The 16620-nt window shown below is 38.6% G+C and overlaps 1 protein-coding gene across 1 annotated transcript in view; it reads right to left on the bottom strand.

Annotated features, from left to right (window-relative positions):
• sdc2 (syndecan 2) overlaps positions 1-16620 on the bottom strand; it is a 45353-nt gene that overhangs the window by 9224 nt on the left and 19509 nt on the right. The gene's annotated exons all lie outside the window — the stretch shown is intronic.

Here is a 16620-nt window from a genome sequence, read left to right as displayed (position 1 = left end):
AATACCAATCCTAGTGTGCTATCATGCCAGTCTTGGGCTGTATAATTTCTTAATCAATGCAACTTATAGTTCAGTGCGACTTATATGCAGAATGTTTTTTTGTCTTTTTGGACTGATGCAATTTTACCGTCGACAACTGTGAGAGGGTGCTCTGGGCTCGTGACAGTATGTTGCTCCTACCATTCTGTAACATGAAAATTAGATTGGGAACTCGGTGAACTTAGGCTGGAGAGGTTACTGTTGGACTCACTGACTCACTCAATGTTTTTTTTTCATCTTTTTTGGACTGATGCGACTTACACTCCAGAGCAATTTATGAGTCCGGAAAACAAGCTATTTCGTGACTCAAATGTAGCATAGGTAAATTGCCTTCTCCCTACACAGCTCCCTTGACAACTGATCTGAGTGGTAAGAATGTTTGTATTCCACCTTAGTATAGACACAAGCTGAAAAGGCTGAAACTCGACAGAAGCTCTGTTATTTTGGAAGGCTTCTTTCTTCTTGCCATCTGGATAAATTAGGATTTGACAAAAAAAAATGTTCAAGATCCAAGAGTGTGTAAATTAAAATATGAGCAAAAAAGAAGACAAGAACATTGAGTTTTCGTGCAGCCAGATGAAGCTTTTGCATTGAAATAAATTTCATTGTGACTGAAAGTTGCGTCCATGGCAACATCTATTCAAGTCTCATTGTCTAATTTGTCCGTCAGCTTCATTGTCTTTGCTGATAGTCCTATTTTTAGAGGTTAAAGAGGCGACAAAAGAACGACCACACATAACAGTATATCAACCCTAATGTGTGTGTCTGTTGGGGTTCTGTTTGCTCCAGTTGCAGGTCAGCTCTAATGATATTGTGCTGATAAAACCTCGAGCTGAAAAAGGTTGGATCAGTGGAAACAATCAATTAGCCCGGCGGGACGGACCAGTGAGAGGTGCTCTTTTGTTCGGCGTAAAGAATAGACATAATGCAAGGAATTGTGTAATGAGAAATTACATCACAGTAATGACTTTTTAAGACTTTGTGTGTTTGGAAAAATACAATGCCTGTTTTCCAAGGATATTTATATTGTTAAATCAATGTATTAATCAAATACCTACAGTCGACTAAATTGGATGATTGATTAATCATGGATTAATCAATTAATTATTAAGTCTATACTCTAGCACATTTATTTAAATGGGTTCCACAAAATTCAAGACCAAGGCTAAAGGCTAAAGTAACCATCAACTCTAATAAGCAAATTATGGTAATAGTAATGGTAATGGTTTTATTTCATTTGATCATGCATCAGATTACAATTGAATGCATCACATAATCAGTTCACAGTTCCACATGTCCAAAAGGAGTAGGAAGAAGCAAAGCTGATTAAATCCTACCCCTCCATCTGGTACTTTTACAATCAGTAACTGTTACATTTGTTCACTTCCTGTTTTTCTAATATAAATTAAGTGTAATTTTTTTTAATTGTTATTTTTATCCTAATATACTAAAATTTTAATTTTTATGGAATGTTTATTTTAATTTTTATTTTATTTATTTTTTCAAGTTTTTTAATTAAATTTTTTTTAATATAATTTTTTTAATTAAATTACATTTTTTATTTTTTTTATTTTATTTTTGTCAAGTACCGAAGTACGAGGTGATATGACCATCCAATGACATAATGGGTACCATAGTAAGTGTCAATATAGTCATATATATAGCTAAACAGCTAAACAGTCCTAGCATATAAGTGAATTATATCGGTAAGCAAATTCACCAAGTTCCCAATCTCATTCCACAATCACCGAATCCAGTGAACGAGACCTCTAGTGGATGGCAGTCATGTTTATTCCTTGTTTCATGACAGTCGCTATGAATTAACATTTAAAAATATACAGTACATAAGTCGTAGTACCAGGGTGATGTAAAGTTTGGGAAAAGACAGTATGTTTGAGTATTGTAAACATCAGTTACTCAAAACTGAGCACCAGCACACATACTTCTGTTTATACAAGACACACAAGAAATGCAACAATACATACACATTCCTTTTTTCCTGCGGAACACCCCTTCTGCATTTTAGCTCTTCCAATTCAAAGCAAGCATTCACATGTGTGTATGCACAGTGGTACTTTTAAGTCATTGTGCATGCGTGTATTTGTGTGTCGTGAAAGAGAGGCGCTGACACTCTCCATGACAAAGAAGCCGGGGAGTTCACGCCGCTAACGGCTTGATAGTGAAAGACGGGGAAGAAAACGGAACAATGCACATCTCCATTCCTCCTCCTCCGTCGAGTGACTTGTGAAAGAAAGACCTTTCACTGCTCAGCCGCTTGATCAAAGAGAGAATTTGTTCAAAGCAACTTTATCTTAACCTTACTTGCCTTCTACTCCTTCGAACACAACCCCCCCTCCTCCAGTCGCCATTCACTGCTCAGTGCGCTCCGTGGGTCAAAATGCATTGTCAATAATATGAGCAATGGAGCAAAACAAGGCTCACATGGTGACAAAGGACGCTAATGAGAGAGAGGCCCACACACGCATGCATGAGTTAAAGTGTTTTACAAATTAATGCGAGTATTTCATTAATTTGGTGATTATACGTAGACAAAGACGGAGGGGAATTGAGCATGTTAACATGACACCACATCAGCATGCAAATCATTACGGTGCTTAAGCATACTGTCAGTCCAATACAAACAATATGTTGAGGAAAGCACAAAAGGTACAATAATCCTTAACACAGGCTGCAGGCAGGCTGTTTGCGGCCGTAATTCTCATTGGGAGTGACCGGGATGGATAGGATCAGGAAGGAGTACATCCAAGGGACATTGCATGTTAGAGGCCTTGGAGATAAAGTCTTATCGGCCAGACTAAGATGGTTGGGACATGTTCAGAGCAGAGATAGTGAATATATTGGTAGAAGGATTCTGAGGTTCTCATTGGGAGTGACCGGGATGGATAGGATCAGGAAGGAGTACATCAGAGGGACATTACATGTTAGAGACCTTGGCGATAAAGTCAGAGAGGCCAGACTGAGATGGTTGGGACATGTCCAGAGGAGAGATAGTGAATATATTGGTAGAAGGATTCTGAGGTTCTCATTGGGAGTGACCAGGATAGATAGGATCATAGCGACATTACATATTAGAGGCCTTGGAGATAAAGTCAGAGACGCCAGACTGAGATGGTTGGGACATGTCAGAGATGAGGATGCTGAGGTTCTCATTGGGAGTGACCAGGATGGATAGGATCATAGGGACATTACATATGAGAGGCCTTGGAGATAAAGTCTTATCGGCCAGACTGAGATGGTTGGGACATATCCAGAGGAGAGATAGTGAATATATTGGTAGAAGGATGTTGCCAGGTAGGACGCGTTTAGGAAGACCAAAATGGAGGTTTATGGATGTAGCGAAGGAGGACATGAGGGTAGTTGGTGTGAGGGAGACTGATGCAGAAGACAGGGTTGGATGGAGGAGATTGATTTACTGTGTAAAAAGCCGTAAGAGAAAGAAGAAGAAGCTGTTGCGACCCAAAGTTGGGTAATAGGAGTGGAAAGCTGACTATAGGGGTGTTATTTCATGGCTATAGGGCTCTAATAAGGTTGAAAAATGCATTTAGAAGGTCCTAAACAAGTTTCAAGTCGCAAACTATGGAAATATTTCATTATTGATTCATTTATAAATAAGGAATCTGACTTTAGGATGCCTGCAACTCCAATGAGGATAGCTTATATCTACAAAGTTGGGTAATAGGAGTGGAAAGGTGACTATAGGGGTGTTATTTCATGGCTATAGGGCTCTAATAAGGTTGAAAATGCATTTAGAAGGTCCTAAACAAGTTTCAAGGCGCAAACTATGGAAATATTTCATTATTGATTCATTTATAAATAAGGAATCCTTTAACTTTAGGACCCCTGCAACCCCAATGAGGCTTAGAAATGGATCCTAAATTCACTTATCACGGTTGGGTCCGGAATTAATGATAAATGAGGGATTACTGTATTAGCATAAGAACAGGATGTCATGAGTCACGAGGTTGGCATCAAAATACAAAGAAAAAGCCCAAAACAGAGTTAATTGTTTAGAACCTCCTAAGCTGAAGTCTTATGAAATTTCTAACAATCATGTGAGATTGCGAGTCCGAGTTTTTGTGTGACTTTGGAGGTATATTTTGAACAATATCGGATGATTTCACTCATGGAATTAAGGGTCGGTATAGATAAGACGATCCAAAACATAGAACATCAAGACATTGGTCTCTCTTTATTGATGCGAGTAAAACTAAACTACCTTTTATCGCACACACGTGTATTATGAAACCATGAAAGAGACAACCCTCTCTAACGCAAACACACCGTATGAATGCACAAACATCAATGATAAACTTTGCTCTTTCTATCAGTCTGTTGACATTTACAGGTAGTTTCTCCTTTCAGTTCTTATCACAGTCTGCAGGCTGGGGTCAGACATCAGTCTGGCAACGACTAAAGTAAAGCAAAGCGGGCACTAGATGTCCCCGAGCTGATGAATGTAGCAGTCGCTTGATAATGGCAGCGCTAGTTATAATGTTAAGTTGAGAACATACTATTATTACATACATATTATCTCTTGTTGGCATGAACAAAAAATAACAACAATAATAGCATGAAGTAGAAACGGGAAATAATTACAGACTATGAGTCGTATAGGTTTCATAGGTGCGACTTAAAAATTAAATATAATGAATATATAATTTAACATTTGCTGCCTATAAGCTAAGTGGAGTGGTGTTTTTTGGTGACACCACATACCATAGTTACTATGGTACCCATTATGTCACTGTATGATCATATCACCTCATACTTCGGTATGTGACAAAAAAAACAAACAAAAAAATAAAACTATATTAGGAAAGTAGGAAGTGAACAAATGTAACAGTTACTGATTTTAAAAGTACCAGAAAATTAAAAAATGGAAAATTCCATAAAAATTAAAATTAAAATTAAAATTAAAATTAAAATTAAAATTAAAATTAAAATTAAAATTAAAATTAAAATTAAAATTAAAATTAAAATTAAAATTAAAATTAAAATTAAAATATATTAGTATAAAAATAACAATAAAAACATTTTAAACTTAATTTATATTAGGAAAGCAGGAAGTGAACAAATGTAACAGTTACTGATTGTAAAAGTACCAGATGGAGGGGTAGGATTTAATAAGCTTTGCTTCTTCCTACTCCTTTCGGACATGTGGAACTGTGAACTGATTATGTGATGCATTCAATTGTAATCTGATGCATGTTCAAATGATATAAAACCATTACCATTACCATTACCTCGTGGTCGCAGTAATAAGCTTCTGCCTTGTGTCTGTAAGTAATGTGCAACTCTAATTATATGAGACCTGTGTGGATTGAGAAATATCAGATTTTATACATCAGTGGTATTTAATTAGCACACTAATGATGGTCTGCTGTGTCAGCCATTGACTAACTAAATACACATGAATGACTTTCAGTCCATTTTAACTCACTTGTGAATACAAAAATTACATTTTAATGTTAAAATACAACAGTTTCATATGTTTCTACACAACGGGATGCGTCCAGTAAATGTCTATTAAGGTACAACGTCGTAGTCACTTTTGGAGCTTTAGGTGCACACCTCGAGCTAAAAAAAGGTCCACCATTTAGAGAGAAAACAGTTTGAAGCAGAGGGAGGATGAGACAAACACCAATGCTCTTAAGTAAAGGTTCTTGTGCAGTGGAGCGTATGCACAAAAAGTGCACGCTTTCAAAGCATGATGTAGCTTTAGGTCAAGGCTCTCATAATAACTGGCACAGGAAAAAAAAGCACCCCATTCATACACAAGTATAACATGCTAGAACTGTGTGCACAATAGTCAAACCCTCTTTCATGAAATCAGTGTGCCGTGTTCTGACATGTCGACCCAAGCTGTAATATTTATTTTATTACATTAATATTTACAGGAACAAACTCCACACAGCTGCTGACAAAATAATTTGAATTAAGCAATAAAATAGGGATTAGAAAAGACATTATTAGAAACCACATTCTGCTCAAATAAAAAAACACTTACTGTTTATTATAAAAAAATTAAACAAATTAAAACAAAATTATTATTAATTATTAAGACCATTTTTTTATATTTATATTTTTTATTATTTTTATTAAATGAATATAATTGTAAAAATAATTAAATAAATCAATGTGTCATTGAATGTATTTGTTCTGTCAATTGTGACAGAATATTTGTACTGCGTTCAGTTGGAGTTTTTTTTGTTGCTGTCAAACCCCATTTAAAATTAAAATTATATCATAATAATTAAAATTATACACTAGTGTTGTTGGTTATTTCATTGGTTTTTGCTGGTGGAACGCTGCAGTGATGTCAGCCTCCCTCCGGGTTCTGGGGACGGAATGCATTTTGGGAAGAAGTTAAAATAGCTGTTTTATTTTTAACTCATATCGTTATATTTCTTGTATAGTTCTTGCCCAGTTTTTGAGTGTTAAGTTGTTGTGTGATGATTTTAGTGTTTTTTGATGACACCACGAGTAAGACTGTTATGAGGAATGACATCCTCCGATTTCCAATGGTTTGACAAGCTGACTTATAGATTTATAAATTTACTTATTTACTTATCTATACACTTATAGATAACAAATAAGAGGCAGAGTAGGAGTATATAGACAGGTTGATGTTGGACAAATGAGAAGGAGGGATCCTGCTGACACTCCCGTAGTCTCGAGGTAGCTACGTATGTGAAAAGCCAAACATCACAATATCCATGCCAAGTATCCAGTATGTGCTTAAAGTCTGCATATGTCTAATATTTGTATGCTTCGTACATCATACACCGAAGGCAAGTTGCAGTCATCTCAACTGTACCTGCACGGCAGCGCAAATATTAATTCAAGTCCAAGTCAGGTCAGGGGAAATATTGTTCCTCAAAGGAATGCACACAAATATCTGCATCGCCGCGAAAGCACCCGTGGGACACATTTATGTGCCAACACCAGACATTCATTCACGCAAGCTCTCATCCGCCGTTCTCATCTCGAAGGCCCGAGATGAATACGCAGTCACATCAAAACACCCGACTTCAGAAGGGAGGAAAAAAAAAGTGGAAAACAAGTACAAGAGGACTGGCAGACAGATCGTAATCCAGATCCTGCTCCATTTTGCGAGTCTTTCTTGTAACCAACCGTAAGCTCGGACCGGAGCACAAGAGAAACGGATGTCGCTCTGATATCAACACGCATTTGTCAACAGTGTTTATGACAGGTAACATCACAAGAACCCTGTACTTCACGTTTACTTTGACATTGAACTGGGTTTTCGACAAAAATGATCATACGGGAAAAACACTAGTCAGTTCGTTCTATGGAAATCCAGTGACCAAAGAAAGCATCCACGCATTGGTGGATGGATAGCGGTTCTTCAGAGTTGGGGCACCACAGACAGATTACAGCCATGGATCATTATTAGGGCTGTAACTAATGATTATTTTCTGAATCGATTAATCCGAACCTTCTTTGTTCGATTAATTGTGAAAAGGTCCCATAAAGAACAAATCCATATGAATCCATATGGTCTAAAGGTGAATGTGATGATGAAGGTGATGGGAGAGGCGGGGTACACACTGGACTGGTCGCCAGCCAATCACAGGGCACATATAGACAAACAACCATTCACACTCACATTCATACCTATGGACAATTTGGAGTCGTCAATTAACCTAGCATGTTTTTGGAATGTGGGAGGAAACCGGAATACCCGGAGAAATCCCACGCATGCACGGGGAGAACATGTAAACTCCACACAGAGATGGTTGAGAGTGGAATTGAACTCGGGTCTCCTAGCTGTGTGGCCTGCACACTAACCACTTTCTATGCCGCATGTCCTCCACTGAACTGCTTTGCTCAGACACAATGCAGAATGGGATACTTCAAAACTCATATTGGTACTTCTTCGTATATTTTTAGGTGCACCTTTGGAGTGTTAAGTTACCGTGTGATGAGTTTAGTGTTTTTGGAATGTGGGAGGAAACCGGAGTACCCGGAGAAAATCCACGCATGCACAGGGAGAACATGCAAACTCCACACAGAGATGGTAGAGCGTGGGATTGAACTCGGCTCTCTTAGCTGTGAGGTCTGCATGCTAACCACTCGACCGCCGTGCAGCACCTCATACACAATAATTATCTATAAAATGTGTATTGGGTGTCAGAAATGGATCAGGTTTACGGGTCTCGTTTGACCTTTTGGAACGGATTAATACTGAAAGTCAAAGTTCCACTGTATGACCTTTGAAGACATCATGAAAGTAAGACTTATTAGAGTTCTTAGTCTTACTCTTGTGAAAGAGTGTGCTTGTGTTGGGGATGGAGAAAGAATGCGATAATCCCGCATCACAATGGTGAAGGTGGCAGATTTGCCTCCTGGCTTTCAGGGTATTTGCTCAAGCTGACCTGCAGATGGACAATACAACTATACATCCCGTCAAGTACTACTATGTATGGTATTACCATAGTATTCATGCACTCATATAATTTAATCTGTTTAAAACCGAAATATTGTGGCTACTGTGGCATTTGCCTCAAAAACCATTGCTTCTGTGTTTTCATTCATGTTAGCATATGCTATCTCAAGTGGCTAAATGCTAACCCTCTGCTAATCCTCCACAAAGAGGCAGCATCACTCTCTCTATTATAGAGTGAACCCTCTTATCATCCAGCCTGTGTGGCACAAAGAGACATACATGCACATGTCAATTCATCAAAGGTGTCGTAATTATCGATTTTTTTTCGTTTTCGTTCGAGTAATCAATTTATCAATTTTCATGACAGGGCTAGCAGGCCTCGTGAATGGCTAAATACCGAGACTTTACAATGGACCAAAACAGTTAGAGTGCATATATGTGTGTATGTGTGTGTCTACCATTGTGCTCTTTGAACCCACTCTAACTTTTATAGCCCTCCTGGGGATCATAATAAGGAACTAATTGATAGTCTTTGAGCTGTGGGCTCAGGAGAGGGGGAGTTCCTGTAGGAAGTCGACACAAATCAAACTCTTTGAGCCCTTAAGGTCTGGAGCTCATCCAGTACTCTCTGTGTGTGTGTGTGTGTGTGTGTGTGTTTGAATGCAACAGAAATAAACACAGAGCAATCTGTCTTGGCTTGACATTTTTGGTTTACACCTCTCTAGCTGTGACCTCCTCAGTTAATGGAACAACCTTCCGCTTTTGTCTCCCAAACGAGTTTAGTATTACGGAGTAATGTTACACAAACACACAACTGTCCGTGCTCTTGTCGCTCTGTCGTTGAAAGTTGCGCCTCCCCAGAAAAAAAAAACTAAACGCGAGCTGAGCACGCGGGGTGAACTCGGCTAAGATTCGTATCGTTTCCCATTCCAAAACAAACGACCGCCTGACATAGAAAGACATAAACCGCATTCCAGAGATCCAATCCCTATATAAGGGGGTTAACAGAAACAGGACGACTTCTAGGGGTGTCTGTTCAATTGCTAACATTATAACCACCGGTATGTCAAATATTAACCATTCTAACTTGACCAATCCGAGCACCCCCCCCCCCCCCATTTAAAAGCACTCCCAGTCATGTTTGTGACATTAAAAAGAAAACCACAAAAAGAAGCAATGGAGGAAAGTTCATGTAACATACGTATATAACATTCATTCAGCGTGATATTTCGTTTAATCTGTTAGCACAAGATTAATTTGAACCAAACACAAACGGTTTGGTCCGCAACATATCAGAAAAGAAACAAAAATGTCCAAAGTCGAAGCTGATGTGTGTGAATATTTAGTTTTGCCGAAAACACAAAGATCATAGGTCTGACTAAAACCATTTAAAGGCTGAAATCAGAGGACATTTTGATCGTTTTAATCAAACAATTAATCAAATACCAAAATATCCATCTATTTTCTGTACCGCTTATCCTCACAAGGATCGCAGGAATTCTGGAGCCTATCCAGCTGTCTTTGGTTGAAAAACCAAAATAGTTGTTGATTAATTGGACATTTAATAAATCATTGATTAATTGTTGCAGGGTCACGGGGGTGCTGTAGCCTATCCCAGCTGTCTTTAAGCGAGAGGTGCGGTACACCCCGGACTGGTCAAAAAACCCCAAATAATTGTTGATTAATTGGACATTTGATAAATCATTGATTAATTGTTGCAGGGTCACGGGGGTGCTGTAGCCTATCCCAGCTGTCTTTAAGCGAGAGGTGCGGTACACCCCGGACTGGTCAAAAACCCCCAAATAATTGTTGATTAATTGGACATTTGATTAATCATTGATTAATTGTTGCAGGGTCGTGGGGGTGCTGTAGCCTATCCCAGCTGTCTTTGGGCAAGACGTCGGGTACACCCCGGAGTGGTAAAAAAAACTAAATAATTGTTGATTAATTGGACATTTGATTAATCACTGATTAATTGTTGCAGATGGCTGAAACTTCTGTGACATGGAAGTAGAGCAATGACCTCTTCCCTTCTGATTCTTTTTCATACCAAAATAATTGTTGATTAATTGGACATTTGATTAATCATTGATTAATTGTTGCAGGGTCGCGGGGGTGCTGGAGCCTATCCCAGCTGTCTTTGGGCGAGAGGTTGGGTACACCCCAGACCGGTCAAAAAAAACAAAATAATTGTTGATTAATTGGACATTTGATTAATCACTGATTAATTGTTGCAGATGGCTGAAACTTCTGTGGCATGGAAGTAGAGCAATGACTGTGACCTCTTCCCTTCTGATTCTTTTTCATAGCAGAGTCGTCGAAAAGCCAACCTTCTGTAACATTCACACATTGTGGATGACTTAATTTGATTTTAATCACAAAGCATCTCAACAAACTGATTAAAGGCTGTCAACTGTCTCTCTGGAGGTAGCGATGGGATTTGGTAGATGACAGCCTCCTGATAACATTTCTCACTCAGCGTTGCCAGGACTCATGAATAAGAAAACAACATGGAGCTCATGTGGCCCTACTTAGAAAAAAATACCTCAGCGTTGTGGTGCCCAGCCTCACCAAGCATGAGTTGCTTTCTACATTCTGCAAAAGAAGGAGCAACATTCCCAGACCCTTGCAAGCTCTGCTGCTCCCTTTTACTGAACGCTCACCCTTGTTCTTGGCCTGTCCGCTTTGCCTCTCCACAAATTGGGAATTGGGGAAATTCCTATGCACCACTTAAATGGCTCATGATACACATGCAAAAAAAAAGATCCCATTCTTTGTCAGCTGTGAAACTCTAGACACTGGGAAATGGCTTCACCTTCCAGTCATCTGTAATACTGAGGAGAGGAGGATTTGCTGCAGCAAGTCATCTCTCTTGCCTCCAGACACAGAAGAAATACGTTTTAAGGGGAAAGCTTGAGCTAAAAAAAAAAAAAAAAAAAACACATGGAAATTTTAATGTGTTATATAACAGCTTTCATCACCTGGTGCGGATGGAATACAATCTGGTAGATTTATTTATACATCTAATTTGGACAGAAATGAAAGCTAATCAATGAAGACCAAGTAGGGAAATAAAAATAACAAGGTAAACATCGAAGCGGAAGATGTAGCTCAGGGGCCAACACACCCGAGGGAGATGGTTCGATGATAAGAGGCACTTTAGCTTGCTTAAAGGAAGCGGCTCTTTAATTGGGCTAGCAATGGCAACACAGAACTTGCAGTGATTTCGTCACACGATAAATTGAGCACACACTAACTCCAATCACAGTGCGAAGACAAAAATGTCGTAAATTCCGATACTTTTTTCACACACTTCGAATGGCTAAAAGGACTATAGTTCTCATAATGTTTAGAGTGCAGATTAGAGTGCAGATACAGGAAGTGGACCCTTATGTCACATTATCAAGTCGTATAAGGACGTTTGGAAAAAGTCGAGTATTTCTACAGTTTATTCTCGGTTTGCTCATGAGTGAACACCGAGTGTAGGTAGGATTGCAAGGTTTATAGTGTGTGAATATCCCATGTTACAATGTGGACACCATTTTTTCCTCTCTATACAGTATATTATTCATTCATTCATTTTCTACCGCTTTTCCTCACGAGGGTCATGGGGGTCCCAGCTGTCTTTGGGCGAGAGGCGGGGTACACCCTAGACCGGTCGCCAGGCACATATAGACAAACAACCATTCACACTCACATTCATACCTATGGACAATTTGGAGGCGCCAATTAACCTAGCATGTTTTTGGAATGTGGGAGGAAACCGGAGTACCCGGAGAAAACCCACGCGTGCAAACTCCACACAGAGATGGCTGAGGGTGGAATTGAACCCTGGTCTCCTAGCTGTGAGGTCTGCGCGCTAACCACTAGACCGCCGTGCCGCCTACAGTATATTAAAGGAATATATATTCAGGTGCACTCTATAGTCCAGAATTTACTATCTACTATTTTGGGGAGGAACAAACAACAATTTTGTTAACTATAAACACAGAACATTGGCAACTTTTTTCCAAAACAAGTGCCGCAAAGAATGCTGGGAAGCACTCCTTGTTTTGTTCATTTACCAGCATTATTATGTAATTGTCTCACATTACAGAAACAATACAATTATTTTTTTTCCGCCCATTAGAACACAAAAATAATGACTGTCTGGTTAGCATTGTTAGCATTGTTAGCATTATAAACTATTTACTGTTGCAATAAACCAACAAAACAAAACAAAAGAAAAACTCTCCATTTAAAGAAAGTTTGTACATCAGGGTTTGGTTGCATCACTTCAAGAGCAAACATCTCAAATGTACCACTTATTAGCTCCAGAGTTGATATGAAATCAAATACTATTTACAGGAAAACAAGCAAATTATCGAGTAGTACTGTATAAAGTGTGAATTCAAGCCCATCCTTGAAAGCATCTTATACACTGAACTGAGATGAAAAGCTCTTCAGTAGCAAAGAACAGGATGCTTAAAAGCTACTACTAAAGGCATTTAGTAGTATTTGAGATGTTTGCTCTTGAAGTGATGCAACCAAACCCTGATGTACAAACTTTCTTTAAATGGAGAGTTTTTCTTTTGTTTTGTTTTGTTTTGTTGGTTTATGTGATCGAAGCGCACAAAAGCAGTGAGACTCATCGATTCTTTTTTTTTAAACTACTAGTTTACTTATGATTTTTGAAGCATTCTATGACTTCGGGGTTTTTTTTTTTTCACTTTAAGTGACATTGAATTGATACATCTGGTCCTTTGTTCTAACATGTAATTCAACTGGTGCATTACTAAATATACCACATGAAGAGATATGTATATAAAACCTATGTGGATGCATATAATCATATTACCAGTACAGGTTTCTCAGCTTCCAGGCCAGAATTGCAACCCAATGAATCAGTGAACAGGAATGCATGTATCTATATGTGCATAGATAACTATGTTATCTACCTTTCTGCACCTGCAGGAGTTCTCGCTCTTTTAGCGGAGGCATATGGGGTTTTGCATGAGTACCATGTGGCCCGGAACGTTCTCCTGTGCTCAGCTGCGGAGAAGCATTGCTGATTTAAAAGCTGTGAAGGACCCCCACATTTACACAGGGAGCCAAGATCACCTGATGGAATAGTGCAAGACTGAAAACAGGTCTCTGGTTGTCTCCTTCTATTGGATCAGGCTGCTTAAGGGGCGGAAGGATGGAAAATCGCCAATTATAAATTTCAGATTTTACTTTATCGGCTATGCTATGATTTGAAATTGTAAATTCCGGTGTCAATAAGGAGCCAATCACAAGCTATTAGTGCACTCACAACAAGCTTATATTATTATATAAGAGTATAAGAACATATATATAAGAACAACATTACAGTTTGACTCATCACACAGCAACTTAACACTAAGGGTATACTTGACAAATATACAAGCATGTACCAAGACAAGTTTGAAATGAAAAAAAAAACTCTTTTAAAGTTTTCCCCTAATGCATTGGGCCTGAGCAAGGGATAATAATAAATAATAAAAAAGGGATAATTCATTGGGATAATAATAATAATAATAATAATAATAATAATAATAATAATAATAATAATTATTATTATTATTATTATTATTATTATTACAATAATAATAAATATTATTATATATATATAATATATGATATTATTATTATATTATTATTATAATAATAATTTAATAATAATAATAATAATAATTATTATTATTATTATTATCCCAATGAATGCCTTGCTCAGACCCAATGCATTAGGGGAAAACTTTAAAAGAGTTTTTTTTTCATTTCAAACTTGTCTTGGTACATGCTTGTATATTTGTCAAGTATACCCTTAGTGTTAAGTTGCTGTGTGATGAGTCCAACTGTAATGTTGTTAATTATTATCACCCCAATGAGTGCCTTGCTCAGACCCAATACATTAGAGGAAAACTTTAAAAGAGTTTTTTTTCTTTTTTTTTCATTTCAAACTTGTCTTGGTACATGCTTGTATATTTGTCAGGTATACCCTTTGAGTGTTAAGTTGCTGTGTGATGAGTAATAATAATAATAATAACTTTACAGCAAGCAAGTAAACAAGCGAGTAAAGGATACATTAAAATACAACATTTCGTTCGTTTATACACAACTAGGCATTAAAAACCTAGTTAAAAACTCCCTCTAGGCTCTGGGCCCCACTGGCTCCCTTTGGTGGAGCGGTAGCCTTGCAGCACCATCCACCATTTTCTATGCTGGTTCTATTACATTGGTTCTATTATCTTCAATATTCCAAGTAACAAATTATGACTATATCGTTATTGCAAGAGGCTGCAATGAATATATCGCAATAAGTCATATTGCCCAGATCTTCCAAAACACCAGTAACACTTGAGCGCTCTTAAAAAAAAGATGATGGGAAACATACCCTCCCAGTGACAAAGTGACAGAGAAAACCAGACTGCGTGAGGTGTGAGAGAAGTGAAGTGTTCTCTGACACTGAGCACACGAATGCAGCAGGCACTCAGACAGTGACTGACAGGCGAACCAGGCAGCCAAAATAGTATCTTTCTAACAGTTACTCCCGGAACATCTTACAGAGTAATTGCCGTTCATTAGATTCAATTAGTCGTTTTTCTTTTTTAATTGACACACATTTGACTGAGTTTCTAATTGTAATGACCTTGCACCTTGCTATCGAACGCCACATTGATGAGCTCGGCTGTGGAGCGCATGATTAGTCGTTAATGAGACTTTTCAGCCAGTAAACTGAGATGAGACAAACTGAACCCTCAAATGGAAGTAGTATGTTGAACACTATGTACATGTGTAGTATAATAGCAGTAGGGAATTATTATAAAGTATTTTTCTACCCAAAGTCAGGATGTAAGTAAAGTGAATTAAAGGAAGGAAGTTACACAGGTTAAACTGACATCGTCTGTAGCATATGTGCTTGTCATCATTTGGGAGTTTGTTTTACAGCACTTTCTGTGTGTGTGTGTGTGTGTGTGTGTTTATGTGTCCAAGGCACAATGTGTGTCCGCCTGTGGCGAAGGTGTGTGTTTGCACAGCAGAGGTTTATATAACAGAGTGATAGATCTCAGCTGGGAGCCGTCGTCACCTTCTGAAGTCATACTTGTTTGGGAATATTAGCGGATTTATTTATTAGGGAATACAATTAAGTATGTGAACGAGACGGACCCGAGTGGAAGAGTGAGGTTACAGAAGGTGGAGAATTTTAAGTACTTGGGGTCAACAGTTCAGAACAATGGAGATTGTGAAAAGGAGGTGAAGAAGGAGTGGGAACGGGTGGAGAAAAATCCGATCAGGTGTGATTTGTGATAGAAGAGTTTCAGCTAAAATGAAAGAAAAAGGTATACAAAACTGTGGTGAGACCAGCCATGTTGTTTGGGCTAGAGACAGTGCCATTGAGAAGAGGAACTGGAGGTAGCAGAGATGGGGATGTTGAGGTTCTCATTGGGTGTGACCAGGATGGATAGGATCAGGGAGGAGTACATCAGAGGGACATTACATGTTAGAGGCCTTGGAGATAAAGTCAGAGAGACCAGACTGAGATGGTTGGGACATGTCAGAGATGAGGATAGTGAGGTTCTCACTGGGAGTGACCAGGATGGATAGGATCAGGAATGGGACATTACATGTTAGAGGCCTTGGAGATAAAGTCAGAGAGGCCAGACTGAGATGGTTGGGACATGTCCAGAGGAGAGATAGTGAATATATTGTGAGAAGGATGCCGAGGTTCTCATTGGGAGTGACCAGGATGGATAGGATCAGGAATGGGACATTACATATTAGAGGCCTTGGAGATAAAGTCAGAGAGGCCAGACTGAGATGGTTGGGACATATCCAAAGGAGAGATAGTGAATATATTGTGAGAAGGATGCCGAGGTTCTCATTGGGAGTGACCAGGATGGATAGGATCAGGAATTTGGACATTACATGTTAGATGCCTTGGAGATAAAGTCAGAGAGGCCAGACTGAGATGGTTCGGACATATCCAGAGGAGACATAGTGAATATATTGTGAGAAGGATGCTGAGGTTCTCATTGGGAGTGACCAGGATGGATAGGATCAGGAATTTGGACATTACATCATTTCTATTGCATATTCCCAATGTATATGTGTCAATTTATTTGAGTGATAGATGTACTCCTAGAAGTTCA

The sequence above is a fragment of the Doryrhamphus excisus genome, chromosome 14, assembly GCF_030265055.1.
Source record: "Doryrhamphus excisus isolate RoL2022-K1 chromosome 14, RoL_Dexc_1.0, whole genome shotgun sequence".
NCBI lineage: Eukaryota > Metazoa > Chordata > Actinopteri > Syngnathiformes > Syngnathidae > Doryrhamphus > Doryrhamphus excisus.
Note: the sequence above shows the minus strand (reverse complement) of the source record. Positions and strands in the feature narration are given on the sequence as shown.